Source organism: Phocoena phocoena, chromosome 20 (assembly GCF_963924675.1).
Source record: "Phocoena phocoena chromosome 20, mPhoPho1.1, whole genome shotgun sequence".
Lineage (NCBI taxonomy): Eukaryota > Metazoa > Chordata > Mammalia > Artiodactyla > Phocoenidae > Phocoena > Phocoena phocoena.
Genome location: NC_089238.1, coordinates 41661751 through 41678682, shown reverse-complemented (window position 1 = coordinate 41678682; position 16932 = coordinate 41661751). Strand labels below are relative to the sequence as shown.

Sequence of the window (16932 nt, the reverse complement as noted above, 5' to 3'; positions counted from 1 at the left end):
CATTTGCAAATAACTCTTTCTATGTCCCATGCAATGGACACCATCTTTCCCTCTACCCTTGAATCATGATCAGAACTACAGTACGTGTAAAAAGAAATGGTAATTATGTGATATGATGGGGGTGTTAGCTATGAGTTAGGTATGTGTTAGCTAAGTGTTAGTTACTATGATAGTAATCATTTTGCAATATATGTAAGTGTATCAAATCAACATTTTGTACACCTTAAACTTACACAATGTTATATGTCAATTGTATCACAATAAAGCTGGAAAAATACAAAAACAAACAAACAAACAAAAGCACTACAGTGTGTGGAGTCAGCCACTCACTAGCTGTGCAACTTTGGGCAAGTCAGTATTTTCATCTGTATAAATGGGTCCTTAGGAGCTAATGTAAGAAAATCACTAAGCAGAGTGCTTGTTGCCTGGTAGCAACTGCTCAGTAAGTGTTGGGTGGGGAGGTTGTTCTTTGGAACGGACCACCCCCTTTCCCCCTTGCTCATGGGGAAGACCATGTTTACAATATTTCACCCAGAGCTAAAAGTGAATCTGAGCCCACTGAGGCTACTTTCTCAACCCCAGAGGAGAGGCACTGTCTTGAACCAAGACACGGTTTCAGGTCAGTCCAGCCACCACCCCGCAACCTGTCCCCTCCATTTTAATGGGTTTCTGAGCACACGCCCAGGCCATTTGGATTTCTGCATCTTGGCTCTCTCTCTGCCTCAACCCACCAGGAGACTTTGAGGGAAAAGGCTCCAGTATTTCCTTTCCCACTGAGGCTCCTGCAGGACAGTGCATTAAGCAAGAAAATGGAAAGACAGAAAGAGGCGTTTCCCCCATGGGGCGGCTTGTCCGTTTATTTTTTTTCCCCTCAGTTATGTAAAAATTCATGTTTTATACCATCACTCAGCCCAGGGAGACTTTAGGGCTTTGCTTTCCTCCTCCCACAAAGCCCTGGCCTTGTAACTCCGCGGCAGCTCTCATCGACTCCTCCATTACACTCTGATAATTCAATAAAAAGCATCTTAGAAAACAGTTAGGGGCAGTGAGGACAGGTCAGGCATGAGCTCGCTTCAGACTTCTCGGCAAGCCCTTCTCCAAGCTCCAGGGAGCGGGCCAGGAAGGGCTGCCTGCCGTCAGCGGTCCAGGGTGAGCCAGGGTGAACAGAGGATGCACAGGGGTTTCCTGTGGAGACAGGGCCTTGTGTGGCCCTCAGTGAACTGCCTCAATTTCCTCTTCCATCAAGAAAGGATACCTCATTGTGAGGATCAAATGAGCAGGTGAAGGTGAGCCTCTGCTGCCTGATCTCAGGCTGATGGAGGGTTAAAATTCCTGCTCTGCCACCATCTGGGTAGCACGTCCAGTCTCAGTTTCCTCATCCATAAAATGAGGATGTTGGCAGCACTTAATTCACAAGGTTCGTATAAGCGCTCCGTGAAGTTAGCTATTAGCACTCTGGGCTCAATACATTCCCCTTCCAGTTCCAGGCAAAACTGTGAGCCCCCATGGAGCCTCCCCACCCCCAGGCTCTCCTTTTCCCAGCCCTGCAGTTAAAGTCTCTTAGGCTATCTCTGGCCTCTGCTTGGAAAAACTCTTTCATGGGGGCTGTTTAGTCTTTGAGACCTTCCCAAGGTCATTTGCATTTTAAAGAGAGCTCTGGGGTATAATTCTTTCAAAGGAAGGAAATCTTTGGAACCAGTAAACTCCGCGAGGCGTTCTTAACCTGGTGTCTACGGATGGGCTTCATGGCGTGAGTGGTCGTGAAACTCCTGAGACCGTTAGCAAACCTGTTGGTGCAGGTGGTAAGGTCCATTGCTTTCATTAGCTTCTCAACTCGGGGAAAGAAAAATCAAAATCTTGGAAGTTGAGTTCTCTCTGAGGGCCAGTCCAGTGTTAATGGTAGAATTTCAGGCATTAGCCAGGGAAAGAAATGTTGACCGGAGGCCTTGCGGGTACCATTCTAGGTGGATGACAGACCCTACTACCGCTGGTGCTAACCGGGCTTCCGTCATTGGCATGACCAACACTAGATTTCCTTATTGCCTGCAGGGTGTGTCTCTGACGACTTTCATTTCCTGGGTGTCCTGGCAACTGGTCAGCTTGGAGGCTAAAGATTAACTCCCCAGGCGGTCCTGCTCCTTTCATCTTCTGGCAAAGGGGTGGTAATAAAGGCACTCAGACTGGGAGGGGCACCCCTACCCCAGCCTCAGCCAAGAGGAGCCCAACCCCCTAGCCGGCTGGGGAGGAATCCCAGGGAAAGTGGAATTGCTGGGGATTGCAGCCAGATCAGACTCCCCATTGTGTGGGGAGAGGAGGCTCCATACTAGCTGCTCCTGGGGGCTCCTGACACCTCTGCTGGGCCGGGCTGCCTGCCAGCACGCCGGGGAGGGAACTGGATATCCCACTTCAGCCTCCTGTTAAAATGTGGTAACTGATAGGGGTACCGCCCTTTGCAGCTCAGCCACTCACGTCTGCAAGAAACATTTTTATTTCAAACACAAGGAAAAATAGTATAATGCACACCATGAATAGTTATAATGAAACACCGTGTATCTATCATCTAGTGCCAACAATTATTTTTTGCAATTTGTATAATTTTGTAACATGTGAACGTTGCACCAAATCTTGTTTCATATTTTCATCCCTGAGTTTAAAAAAAAAAAAACTAAGACTATTTTTTAAAAAGTAGTTTTAGGTTCGCAGCAAATTTGAGTAAGGAGGTACAGAGATTTCCTAAATACCCTCTCCCCAACACATACATAGTCACCCCCATCAACATCCCCCACTAGAGCAGTACATTTGTTACAACTGATGAACCTACACTGACACATCATAATCACCCAAAGTCCATAGCTGACATTATGGTTCACTCCGGGTGTCGTATGTTCTATGGGTTTGGACAAATGCATAATGATGTGAATCCGCCATTGTAGTACCATACAGAGTCATTTCACTGCCCTAAAATCCACTGTGCCCTGCCTGCCTATTCATCCCTCCCTCTCCCCAAACTCCTGTCAACCACTGATCTTTTTACTGTCTCCCAAGTTTTGCCTTTTCCAGAATATCATGTAGTTGGAATCACATTACATGACATTCTGGAAAAGGCAAAACTTTTGGTATGCCTTTTGCAGGTATGTAGACTTTCAGATTGGCTTCTTTTACTTAGTGATATGCATTGAAGGTTGTTCCATGTCTTTTCATGACTTGATAGCTCATTTCTTCTTAGCATTGAATAATATTCCATTGTCAGGATGTACCACAATTTATTTATCCATTCACCTACTGAAGGACATCTTGGTTGCTTCCAAGTTTTGGCAATTATGAATAAAGCTGCTATAAACATCCATGTGCAGTTTTTTTGTGTGGATGTAAGTTTTCAACTCCTTTGGGTAAATACCAAGGAGCATGGTTGCTGATTGTATGGTAAGTATACGTTGAGTTTTGTAAGAAATTGCCAAACGGGCTTCCGAAGTGGCTGCACCATTTTGCATTCCCACTAGCAGTGAATGAGAGTTCCTGTTGCTCCACATCCTCGCTGGTGGTATTAGTGTTCCATTTTGGGCATTCCAATACATATGTACACTTGCATTTTTATTTTTGCAGACCATTTTAAAGCAAATCCCAGGTAACATAATTTCCCCTGTAAATATGTCAGTCTGCATCTCGGAGAACATGACCATCATCCAATTAAGTAATAACGCCTAATAAAACTCACAATTCCTCAATATTATCTAATGGCTAAAAAATGTCTTTTTAACAATTTGTATCAGGATTCAAGCACGAGTCACATTTTGCATTGGGCTATATGCCCCTTGAGTCTCTTTATACTTGTACAAGTCTCCCCATCCTTTTTTTTTTTTTTTTTTTTTTGTGGTACGCGGGCCTCCCACCGCTGCGGCCTCTCCCACTGTGGAGCACAGGCTCCGAATGCTCAGGCTCAGCGGCCATGGCTCACGGGCCCAGCCGCGCTCTGCGGCATGTGGGATCTTCCCGGACCGGGGCACGAACCCTCATACCCTGCATTGGCAGGCGGACTCCCAACCGCTGCGCCACCAGGGAAGCCCCTCCCCATCCTTTTTTGTCCGGCTTTTTTTTTACTTTTTGGCTGTGCTGTGCAGCATGCAGAAGCTGAGTTCCCCAAGCAGGGATGGACCCTGTGCCCCTTGCGGTGGAAGTGCAGTGTCTTCCACTGGACCGCCAAGGAAGACCCTTGTCCAGCTTTTCTGAAGTATAATTGACTGCACATGTTTAAGTACACAGTTTGATGTTCTGGCATATGCAAATACTGTGAAGCCATCAGCACAATCAAGAAAATGAACAGATCCCTTTTGTTTGTTTCTGTTTTGATATAACTCCGGATTTACAGAGTTTGTTTGTTTTTAAGGGGCATTTATTTTTTAAGATACCCGGTCATTTGTCCTGTTGGATATCTTGCATTTTGTATATTGATCAAATGCATCCTCATGGTGCCACTTACCATGTCCCTCTCTCCCATATGTCATGTAAACTAGATCTAGACGTTTGATTTGATTCAAATTCAATTTTTTTTTACGCAAAAATATTCATAACGGGTACTGAGTACTTCCTATAGCATCATATCAGGAAGCAAGAAATTGTCTGGCTGACTCACTTTTAGGATACTAAGATTCAGTTGGTGTCAGCTGATCTTTCCAGTATCAAGTTCTCCAACAACCTTTCACCTTGTGGTTTTAGAATCATGGATGATGGCTGTCCAGATCCATTATCTCATCAGGGAAACAACAAACATTTATTAAGCACCCCCATGTGCCAGGTACTCTGCTCAACAATGGGGACACAGAAATAAACAAAATATGATTCCTGCCCTTAAGAAGCTCATACGGTAGTGAGGGATTCAGACAGGTAAACATTCATCCACTTATTCATTAAATATTTACTGAATGCTAACTAGGACCAGGCATCACGCTAAATACCAGTAATTACAATACAGTGTGTGATAAAAGTGATAGCTACCATTTATTGGAGCTCACGATACTCTAAGCAGTATCGGTCTTCGTACAGCACTTTGGGTGCTCTCACTACATCCATTTTACAGATCTAGAAGCAGAGGCTCGAGAGGTAAAGAGATTTTGCCCAAGGTGACATATTAAGTGACAGAGCTGGAATTTGATGGGTTCAAAGCCTCTTCATCTCCATGCTATACTGCTGAGATCAGGGCAGTCTTTTATTTCCAGGTGCCATTTGAAATGAGAGGCAAACCTTGCTTAATTTAGCAAGAAATGGTCTGTCGAGTTGAACTGAAATTCCAGACCCCGGGGTAGCCAAGAGAAGATGGCAAGAACATAGCCTGAACTACTGGTTTTTCAGCCAGGCTGGAGCTTCCAGTACATGAGGGGTAGGTTGGGGGTAATGATGAGAGTTGGAACCAGAGGGCTGGGTCCTGGGTCGAATCATTTGGTCCTCCAACTTGCCCACAGAGCAAAAGGTATTCTCCCCGCTTTGCAGAGGAGGTGACTGATGCTCAGAAAGATGAACAGCCAGGTCATGGCAGGGGCAGGCTTGAGGCCGGTGCTCTGGCTCCAAGACCAGTATGGCAAAATGGTTCCCAGCACAGATGTTAGTGCCTCGCTGCCTGGGTCTGAATCCTGCTCTTCTACCTGCTAGTTCTAAGCCTTTGAATGAGTCACTTTAAAGCATCTTTGGACCTCAATTTCCTCATCTGTATAAATGGGGATAATAATAGCACCTACCTTGTTGGGTGGCTGTGGAAATTACGTGAAATAACCTAAGTAAATGTGGCAGACTAGAAGTCCTAAATAAACATTAACTATTATTATTTCCACATTCCACGATGCTCAGGCGCTGGGGTTTTCACTGAGAGGAATCCCTGAGTCCCTGAGTGCATGGGCAGCAGGATTCCTCCAACCTAACTCTCACTCTCTCCTAGACTCACTGAAAGAGAGGGAGCCCGCTGCCATGGGGCTCCATGGCTGGCTGGGTGCCCTCTCTTGGCACAGATACTTTTGTACCTGGTGTCTCAAGATAAGGTGCTACAGAATAGCTACAGAATACAGAACCTCAAGATAAGGTTCCACAGACCTGTGCTTCCTGCCTCCCAACTTCGAGCAGAGAAGGCCTCATCCCTCCTCTCAGAACCAAGGACCAGTCCACGTGGTGGGATGGAGAGAGAAAGCTCTTTCTAGTCTTGCATCCAGGTTGGACAAGACCAACCCTCTCCAGGGTCAGCAGCCAATGAAATCACTCTGTGCCAAATTCAGCCTGGCCCCAAGTCAAAGAAATTTAGTGACAAACAACTTATTTATTTATGTACCAAATTCCAGGGGGTAGCTAGAACACAGTGTAGGGAACTGACCTTGTCACTTGAAGCAAAATCTCTTTCCTTCCCTAAGTCTCAGTCTCTTGTCTGTAAAATGACTCAGCTGGCCTGTAAGGATCCTTTATTTTTCTTCTGCCTCTAAAAACTATGACTTTGAACGTCTTGAGATTGAGTCAGTGAGCACTGTGTGTGTGTGTGTGTGTGTACACGTGTGTGCTCACCTACTTGTGGGTTCATGAAAGAGGCGCACCTTGGTCTTTCTAGTCCCAGCAGTTCTCAGCGAGAGTCCAAGTTTTACAGGAAGGGAACGTGAAGCTGACCAGTCTCGAGCCAGACTGTGGCAGTCGGAGAGAGAGAGCTTCCTGCAGGGGTGGAGACCAGCAGAGCAACAAAACCTGGGCAAAGAGCAAGGTTTCCACTGCAGGCCTAGGAGAAAACTCCAGAGTCCAGACTCAGGATGGGGCTGCCCATAATTTTCTAGAGAGACTCTCCAACTTTTCAGGCAGCATTCATTCACTCATTCATCCATCCATTCATTCATTTGATAAACAATCACTGGGCCCCCAGCTGTGCCTAGTGTTTTGCTGGTGAGGGAGGTACCTCCCTGCCCTCACAGGGCTTTCAGTCTGGTGCAATAAACAGACAAGGGAACCAGGTATTTATAATCCAGGGCAATAAGCAAGGATGATACTAATATTTAACAATAGGTAAAGCATGGGCACCAGGCCAATCAAAATGAACACCAGCCATTAACACCAGGGTAGGGTCCCCAGGCCTCCTGCTGTGCCAGGCTTTATCCTTTTGGTTGTTGGGTGGTGGGGAGGTGTGGGCGTGTGGGAGGGGCTGGAGGTTTGGGGGGCACTTGAGGGACTCAGGGAAGCAGCTGATTACCGACTGATATGGAAAAACTTCAGTACTGTATTTTAGCCAACAGAAGAGCCATATCAGTGACCAGGGCTGGAGGACAGCCCTGGTGATAATGATTCAAGATTAACAAGGCCCATGATGGGAAGGCACAAGGGACTCAGGGAAGGCTTTGTGGGGAAGTGACATCTAAGTTGAGTTAGCCAGAGTGTTCCTGGCAGAACCTGGGCAAAAGTATTTTCCCAGTGGGAGGAGGGCTCAGTATTTTCAGGCGGTTCAGTCTAGCTGGAGGAGAAAGAGGCGGGAGATTAGACCCAACAGGCAGGTAAGGAGAGTGTGTGCTGTAGGGTTGGGGGAGGGGGCTGTGTTAATCATGCTCAGTGGCTTGGACTGTGCCTCCAGAGCAATCGGGAGCCACCGCAGGGTTTTAATTAAGATCGGGGGGGCTTCCCTGGTGGCGCAGTAGTTGAGAGTCTGCCTGCCGATGCAGGGGACACGGGTTCGTGCCCCAGTCCGGGAAGATCCCACATGCCACGGAGCGGCTAGGCCCGTGAGCCATGGCCACTGAGACTGCGTGTCCGGAGCCTGCGCTCCGCAATGGGAGATGCCACAACAGTGAGAGGCCCGCGTACCGCAAAAAAAAAAAAAAAAAAATCAGGGGAGTCACCTGATCCAGTCTGCTAATCCCCCAAGTGACACCAAGGAATCCATTTTTCCAAAGACAAGAACCAAGGCTCAGGGAGGTTAAAACACCTATCAGATGTCATGCCGCAGGCTGGACATGGCATAAATGCAACTGCTCACTTCTGGATCCCCTTCTCTATTGAATGGAGCTTCAGAGTTCATAAAGCACTTTACAGTTTACAGAGCACTTTCCCATCCATGCTCATTTGATTTCCCACCACAGCACTGTATTACAGTGATACCATTCCCATTTCACAGTTGAAAGGACTGAAATACAGGGAGGTTTCAATATGTCATATGTCAATATGTCATAAATAGTGAAATTTTGACTCAAACCTAAACCTTGAGACTCCTTGTCCAGTGATCTTTCCCCTCTACCATGCTGTGTCTTGGCATTTGTATTGATCACTTTGGGTTATAAATGCCAGAAACATAAGTGCCTGAGCAGAAAAAAGGAATTTGGGAGCTCACATACTAAAAAGTCCATGATGGATGGACTTCAGGCATGGATGGCTCCAGGTGGTCAAATTACATCATCACAGATCTGTCTTGCTCTGTCTTTGCTTTCATCTATGTTGATTTTCTTCTTGGATTCTCTTATCAAGGCAGAGACAGGCTGCCAATCTACCACTTTAGCAATTCCAGCCGCAAAGTACCATACTTTTCCAATAGGCACAGCAAAAGCCTCAGGTTTCACCTTTATGCCTTGACTTGGCTCATGTGCAGACATGAACCAAGCCTGTGGCCAGAGAGATGGCTAGGTGGCTCTGATTGGCCAAGACTAGGTCATGTGTTCAGCCCTGGAGTGATGCAAGAGGAGTCAGCCTTCTGGGACCACAAGGACTAAGAGTAGGGGAGGTGTGGTCCCCTAAAGAAAAACGATGGTGCTGTCACCTAGAGAAGAGCAAAGAGGTATTGGGCACATAAAAACTAACATTCAAGCTACATCATGATCCCTCAGCATCAGGAGGAGGCTACTCACCTAGGGGAGGGTGGTCTTCTCTGACCAAGGAGCTCAAAATGGTGGCAGGCATGGTCTGTCTGGAGCCTGCTCCTTGGGGCAGGAACCCTGCTCCTCTGCAGAGCTCCACCTTTCAAGAGCCAGCTAGCGAGCTCCAGGGCAGCTCAGAGCCCCCAAAGCCACTTCCCTTCTTCTTAATGCCAAGTTTTGGTCTGTGCCTCCTGGGGCTGGGGTTGGAGGCTGGGTCCCCTGCAGATGTTCCTCTTAGTAGACAGAACTTAGTCATGGTGTGACCTAAAATTTTTAAAAAGAATAAAAATAAAATTTAAAAAGCCAAGAGCCCAAAATATCCTGGCTATGGATAGATACTGGGGCCAAGTGTGCAACAAATTCTCCCCACTGTGAGCCTCTCTTTCCCCCATCCCATCCCTGGTGAGACTTGTTGCTGGGCTGTGGTTTACACTGCAAAACCACCCTAAAGGCAGAATTGGGTAGTGCTTAAGAATACAGACGCTGAAAAAAAAAACAAAACGAAAAAGATTACAGACTCTGGAGGCAGGCTGTTTGTTTGGGCTCAAATCTCAGCTCGGCCACTTACCAGCTATATGCAAGTTACTGACCCTGTGCCTCAGTTTCCCCACCTATTAAATGGGTTTAATGATGTTAATAGTAGAACCTCCCATGTAGGGTTGTCTAGGAATCAAGTGAGCTAGTACATGTTCAGACCAGTGTCTGGCACAGAATAAGCAATATATATAAGGCGTGACTATTATGTGCCATATCAGCTGCTTTTTATTCCTCTGAGGAGACAGGCCCCTGGAGGACAGGGCCTGGTCCGTCTTGTTTGTCACTATATTCCTGGTGCTTAGCATGGGGCCTGGAACAGAGCAGGCCAAGGTAAATATCTACTGAATGAATGAATGAATGAATGATTGAATGGCTAGTGCCATGGGAGCCAGCAGTACTGGACTCTAGGCTGGCTGTGTGACCTTAGGCAGTTGGCTTCCCCTCTCTGAGGCTCAGTCTCAGCCTCTGTAAAATAAATCAGATCAGTCAATGTTACTCAGACTTTTCCAATCAGGCCCCATTTACATCATGCTAGGACACACACACACTGAAATTGAATTTTCACAAGACAACACTTACTTTCCTATGTGCAATATACTCTGATATATTGTTTTCTTGTGTTCTACTCTATTTCACTCTTTTTCATTTTTTAAAAATGCAACCCTTACCCAGTGAATAGATTTGAAGCCTCACTAACTTCTGGAGACCTGCAGTTAAAACACTGAACTAGGGGCTTCCCTGGTGGTGCAGTGGTTGAGAGTCCGCCTGCCGATGCAGGGGACACGGGTTCGTGCCCCAGTCCAGGAAGATCCCACATGCCACGGAGCAGCTGGGCTCATGAGCCGTGGCCGCTAGGCCTGCGCATACGGAGACTGTGCTCCACAACCAGAGAGGCCACAACAGTGAGAGGCCCGCGTATCACAAACAAACAAACAAACAAACAAACAAAAAGGCACTAAACTAGATAAAAGGCAAGGTCCTTTCTGACCCAGACACTGAGGATGTTATAAACCTTGCCTAAGAAGCATTATTTGATTTTGTGTGACGGTTAAGAGCTTGGGCCCTGGCGGGAGAGGACTGGGTTCAAGGCCTACGGATACTGGCCTGTGCTGATCTTGGTAAGTTATATAACCTCTGGGTGCCTAGGTTTCTTCCTTAATGCAATGGAGGTAACAATGATTCTTTCCTCTTAGGAGTGGTGTGAGGAATGAACTGATAAATGAACTGATACCTGCAAAGCACTAAATACTTCTAAATGCTCCATGAAGAACTTTTAAAAAACATTATTGTTATTTGAAAGAACATATATAACACTTTGTGGGTAGTCTGGCAGGGAGTCAGAGCTCAATAGATGTTTGTGTATTTTTTGGAGATTATCAGAGCATTCCTCTACCTCTCCGGGGAAAGAAACTGAGTTTCCAGGAGGGAAAGGTACTTGTCCAAGGTCACCAGCAAGTCAGAGACAGAGCTTCAGGCATCAGGCCTCAGATTTTAAGAAGGTTCTATAACTTGCTGATTCAGGGAATTCAAGGGAAACCCCCTTTCCTCATGTCACGGCCCAGAATTCACTGATCTCAAGCCCTCTTTCTTTTTCTTTGTTTGAACCTTTTTCCCCCATTTTTAAACACTGAGGTATGCTTTACATATAGTAAAATTCACCCCTTTTGGTGTGCAGTTCCGTGAATTTTAATAGACACAAACAGTTATCGACCCCTATACTCAAGATATAGGACAGTTTCCATCATGCCAAAAAATTGTCCTGCACTCTTTTTTTTTTTTTATAAATTTATTTATTTATTTATTTTATTTTTGGCTGCATTGGTCTTTGTTGCTGCACACGGGCTTTCTCTAGTTGTGGTGAGCGGGGGCTACTCTTGGTTGAGGTGTGCGGGCTTCTCATTGCTGTGGCTTCTCTTGCTGTGGAGCACGGGCTCTAGGTGCACGGGCTTCAGCAGTTGTGGTGTGCAGGCTTCAGTAATTGTGGCTCTCAGGCTCTAGAGCACAGGCTCAGTAGTTGTGGCACACGGGCTTAGTTGCTCCGCGGCATGTGGGATCTTCCCGGACCGGGTCTCAAACCCGTGTCCCCTGCATTGGCAGGTGAATTCTCAACCACTGCGCCACCAAGGAAGTCCCTCCTGCTCTCTTTGAGGACAAAATCTCCACCCACCCCTAGTACCTGGCAACCACTGAGATCTTTTCTGTCCCTATAGTTTTGCTTTTTCCAGAAATACTTTTGAGATTCATCTACTGAATATGTTGTTTTGTATATACATTTTTGCTTAGCAGTATTCCATTGTATGGATACCACAAATTGTTTATCCATTTACCAGTTAATGGGCATTTGGGCTGTTTCCAGTTTCGGGTTATTATAAATAAAACTGCTAGGAACATTCATGTGTCTTTATATGGACATATGTCTTCATTTTTCTTGGGTAAATACCTATGAAAAGAATTGCTGAATCACATGGTTAGCATATGTTTAACTTTCTAAGAAATTGCCAAACTGTTTTTCCAAAGTGACTATGCCACGCTGTCACACCATCAGTGTACGAGAGCTCTAGGTGCTCCACATCTGCTCCAGCAGGCGGTGTGGGCAAGTTTTTAAATTTTAGCCACTGTGACAGTTGTGTAGTGATATCTTATTGTGGTTTTCATTTGTACTTACTTAATGACTGATGTTGAGCACCATGTATCTTCCCTCTTTCTTTAAAAAAATTATACAATGGGCTTCCCTGGTAGCCCAGTGGTTGAGAATCTGCCTACCAATGCAGGAGACACGGGTTCGAGCCCTGGTCTGGGAAGATCCCACATGCCGCGGAGCAACTGGGCCCGTGAGCCACAATTACTGAGCCTGCGCGTCTGGAGCCTGTGCTCTGCAACGAGAGGCCGCGACAGGGAGAGGCCCGCACACCGCGATGAAGAGTGGCCCCCGCTTGCCGCAACTAGAGAAAGCCCTCGCACAGAAACGGAGACCCAACACAGCCAAAAATAAAAAAAATTAAAAAAAATTATACAAGTAGTAAATAGCCACAGTAGAAAAAATTAATGCAGAGATAAGCAAAAAGAAGAAAAATTAAAATAAAGATCACCTGTTACCCTAGAGTTCATCATAGCTGACATTTTGAGCTATGTCCAACCTCTGTCTCTTCAGACAAACATATAACTGAATTTTATTTATTTATCTGAGAACGTAATACAGGCACCTGGTACAAAGTTTGAAAGGAATGAAAGGATAAGTATTGAGAAATAAGCCTCCCCTTCACTCGGTTGCTGAAGTTAAAAAGTCTAACTTAACGTAGGATGGCAGAGAACGTGCATTAACCGCATTCCTTTGATGTGTTGGTGAGAGTGTAAACACGTAGGAGCCCAGTAACACTGAGCACTCAAAAACCCCAGGCCACAGAGAGTCCATTCCTCAGCCCTTACCCAGAGGAAACGGCAGAAACACGAGCAGCAGGATCCCCATACAAGAATATTCATAGATGCATCCTTCAAAATAGCAAAAATCTGGAAAAAATCCAGATGTCCATTGACAGGATAATGGATTTTTAAAATGCAATATATTCATACAACGGATGGATACATAGCAATGAAAAAATGAATGGACTGCAGCTATGCACAGCAGCATGAATGAATCTTCATAATATGATGCTGAATGGAAAAACTACTTCCAAAAGGTACCATACAGCGTGATACTCTTTTTATAAAGATTAGAAACAACTACAGGTACACAATATATTATTTGAACTGTAAGTATATATGTATCAACTATACAAAAGGAGCAAGGGAAGGAAAATCACAGACATCAGAAGACTGGTTACCTTTTGGGGATGTAGGGGTTTGGGAAAGAAAAGGATCCCATGGGTACTGTTTTTCTATCCCTTGGGTTGGGTGGAGAGTTAAAAAAAACTAATCAGTGAATCAGATTGAAAACTGGGTAGGCACAGACCAATGATACAAGTGTATCATTAATCAATGGATTATGATTCATCTAATTCTGAGCACATGAGGTGCATTAAAAATTAAAAAGCAGGTCTTCCTCTCTGGTCCCCCAGGTACTCTGTTCCCCTCCCTAAAGGCAACTACTGTTACCACTCTCTGTGTTTCTTTCAGGAAGAAACTACTTTACCTATTCTATTGAGTAACCTGTGTTTTCACTCAACAGCAGTTCACGGACAACCTACCACATCAATAGATTCCCAATAGCATTTTAATGGCTGTATAATTTTCCACTATTTAGAAGCCCATATTTTATTTTTTTTAATTTATTTTATTTATTTATTTATTTTTGACTGTGTTGGGTCTTTGTTGCTGCGCATGGGCTTTCTCTAGTTGCGGTGAGTGGGGGCTCCTCTTCACTGGGATGCGCAGGCTTCCCATTGCAGTGGCTTCCCTTCTTGCGGAGCACGGGCTCTAGGCGCACAGGCTTCAGTAGTTGTGGCTTGTGGGCTCTAGAGCACAGGCTCAGTAGTTGTGGCACATGGGCTTAGTTGCATGTGGGATCTTCCCGGGCCAGGGCTCAAACCCGTGTGCCCTGCATTGGCAGGCGGATTCTTAACCACTGTGCCACCAGGGGAGCCCTAGATGCCTATATTTTATTAAACTAATTCCCTTTTTGATGGACCTGGGTTTTTTCCCCCCAGTGTTTTTTCTCATAAACAATGTTATGAGGAACTCCTTTATATACACGCCTTTGATGAATTGTATGGAGAGGTCTTTAGGATAAATTTCTCCAAGTAGAGTTACTGAGTCAAAGATTATGTGCATATTTCAGGGTTTTGAGCCATATATTGTGCCCACCAGCAAGGAGAGAGGGGACTGTCTTTGAGAAGTCTGGCAGCTGGCCTGGTGCTGTGAGGTCTTTTGTTACTAAAGCTACCCCAGAGGTTATTCAGCAGCAAAGCACTGTTAACCATTCCCAGGACCTCCCTGTGGGACAGCAGGAAATGGGGTGGCTCCTCGGGCAGAGGAGAACAACAAGTCTTTATCAAAATGCTATTCACCAAGAACGCGTTATTAGCACAGATCTTGGTCTTGCATTTGGGCAACTCCCTGCAGACGCGTGGAACTATGTCTCCTGAGGGAAGATGAGCAGGAGTTCAGGGTGTGCCGGGCTTCTTAGCATCGGACCCCACTTCTGTTCACTAAATTATACAAGTAATAGTGTGCAATGGGGAAGAGTTGGCAGTAGAGCCAGATGGCCTGGATTAAAACTCTTGTTACTCTGCTTCCTAGCTGCGTGACTTAGTTTGCCCTTCCATAAAATGGGGCTAATGAGGGACTTTCCCTGGTGGTACAGTGGTTAAGAATCCACCTGCCAATGCAAGGGACATGTGTTCAATCCCTGGTCCGGGAAGATCCCACATGCCACGGAGCAACTAAGTCCGTGTGCCACAACTACTGAGCCTGTGTTCTAGAGTCTGCGTGCCACAACTACTGAGCCCACGTGCCACAACAACTGAAGCCCGCGCGCCTAGAGCCCGTGCTCCACAACAAGAGAAGCCACCACAATGAGAAGCCCGCGCACCACAACAAAGAGTAGCCCCCGTTTGCCGCAACTAGAGAAAAAGCCCGCGCGCAGCAACGAAGACCCAACGCAGCCAAAAATAAATATATTAAAAAATAAAAAAAATTTTTTTAATGGGGCTAATGCTACTTAGCTCCTGTTTTTTGGGCACATAAATGAGTTAGCATACATAAAGTGCTCAAAACACACTTGGCGCGTTGAAAGTGCTCTATAATCATGAACTGGGCTAGATTCACAGCCCCTGCCCTCAAGGCATCCTCAGACTGGTGGGGGACATGGAAGCATTTACAATTCAGGGCGATGAGTACATTAAGGCAGCTGCTAAGGAAACTCATAGGAGGGATGCCAAATTTGGAAGGCTTCCTGGAAGAAGTGGCATCAGGGCAGGAACCAAGTCACTTGTAGGCTAAAGGAGAGGCAAAGCGGCCAGCCAGGAACTCCCTTTACTGGAAAGGTGAAGGTGGGATTCAGAGAAGGTTTTCAGTCTTGGATTTCAATTCAGCAACTTCTCAGCACCAGCCTGGGTCCCAGGTACTGTGCTCAGTGCCAGGGGTGAGTGTGGGCTGGAGATAATTAGGCAGAGGCCCTCAGTAAGCTTACGATCTAACTGGGGAGAGGAACATGAAGTCTAGCCTAAGAGCTAGACTCCGATGAAATCTACTAGAGGAAGGAACACAATGTCAAGGGAGTAACTAATTCTGAGGCTCCAGGATTGTGACAGGCTTTGCAGAGGAAATGCTTGTAAGAACTGATCAGATTTGGGGAGGGATGGGGAAGAAGTAAGGCACCCCCCATAGGGGGAAGAAGCACAAGCGAAGGTGAGGCAACAGGAGAGCCTGTGTCCTAAAAAAGATACAGCGTGGATTGTGGGACCTGGATCAAGGGAGAGGTGAGGGGTGGGCAGGAAATAGGCTGTAAATGTCAGCTGAGACCAGGGCCTGGAAGGCGTCACATGACATGCTACTTGGACTTCACCTAGTAGGTCATGGGAACGGAACAGAAGTGTTCAAGCAGAGAAGTGACATGATGAGATCTGAAGGGTTACTCTGGCACAGATGGGGGAGGAGTCTTGGAAGGCAGCACAGCTCGAGGGCCACTGTAACTGTCTAAGCGACAGATCCGGTGGGCACGGAGGGCAGGCACGGGTGGAACGTTTGTAAGCAGCCCTCTGAAACACTTGAAATCCAAACCCTGAACTTATTCCCTGGTGGCTCATGAGTCGAGATGTCTAATATCCCTGGAAAAATAAAACTGCTCCTGACGCCAGCCAGCAGGAGCAAAAGCAACCCGATACGCTTGTTGATTAAGATGAGGGAAACTTTCCCCCCTTTATTAAGGGTCAACCGAATTATTAGGGAAAATAGAGTGACATACTAAAGTGAAATGACTTGATTTTATTGTTTTTTTCCTTCATGGAAACAATACATGAGATCATCATTTAAAATTATTTCTCAAGGATGGTAAAGTGTAATCCACCAAAACCAACCTTGACTTCATTTCCATAGAGACATAGAGAAGGAGGGAGAGGAGGGACAGAAGGGTGGGGAGATCTCAGGAGGAGAGGGAATGTGGCCAAGCGGAGCAGCGGGGCCAGGGGCGGAGGGAGGAGGATGATGGCACAGAAGGGAGGCTAATGCGCTAGGCCTGGAGGTGGAGTGTGTATGAACCTTGGAATCAGAGGCCCAGCCAAGTTTCCCACCTTTCTTAGCCCTGATTTCCTTACTTGTCAAATGGGGGTCATAATGTCCTTGTCATATGGCACAATGAATGTTATTAGATCTGTATATTAAAAGGATCCCACTGCCCTGGCCACCTGACTGGAGTGGGATAAAAGAAAGTACTCTGCAGACTACCTGGCTTTTAAGAAAGTTTTTTCTGTGGGTTTTTTTTGTTGTTGTTGTTGTTGTTTTTGCTGCACTGCATGGCTTGCGGGATCTTAGTTCCCCGACCAGGGATTGAACCTGGGCCCACGGCAGTGAAAGCGCCAAGTCCTAACCACTGGACCACCAGGGA

At 46.2% G+C, this 16932-nt stretch overlaps 1 non-coding gene across 1 annotated transcript; it reads right to left on the bottom strand.

Annotated features, from left to right (window-relative positions):
* Positions 1 to 16859: 16859 nt before the first annotated feature.
* On the bottom strand, positions 16860 to 16932 carry TRNAE-UUC (transfer RNA glutamic acid (anticodon UUC)). Its single transcript has one exon. It is a non-coding gene; the product is annotated as a tRNA-Glu (tRNA).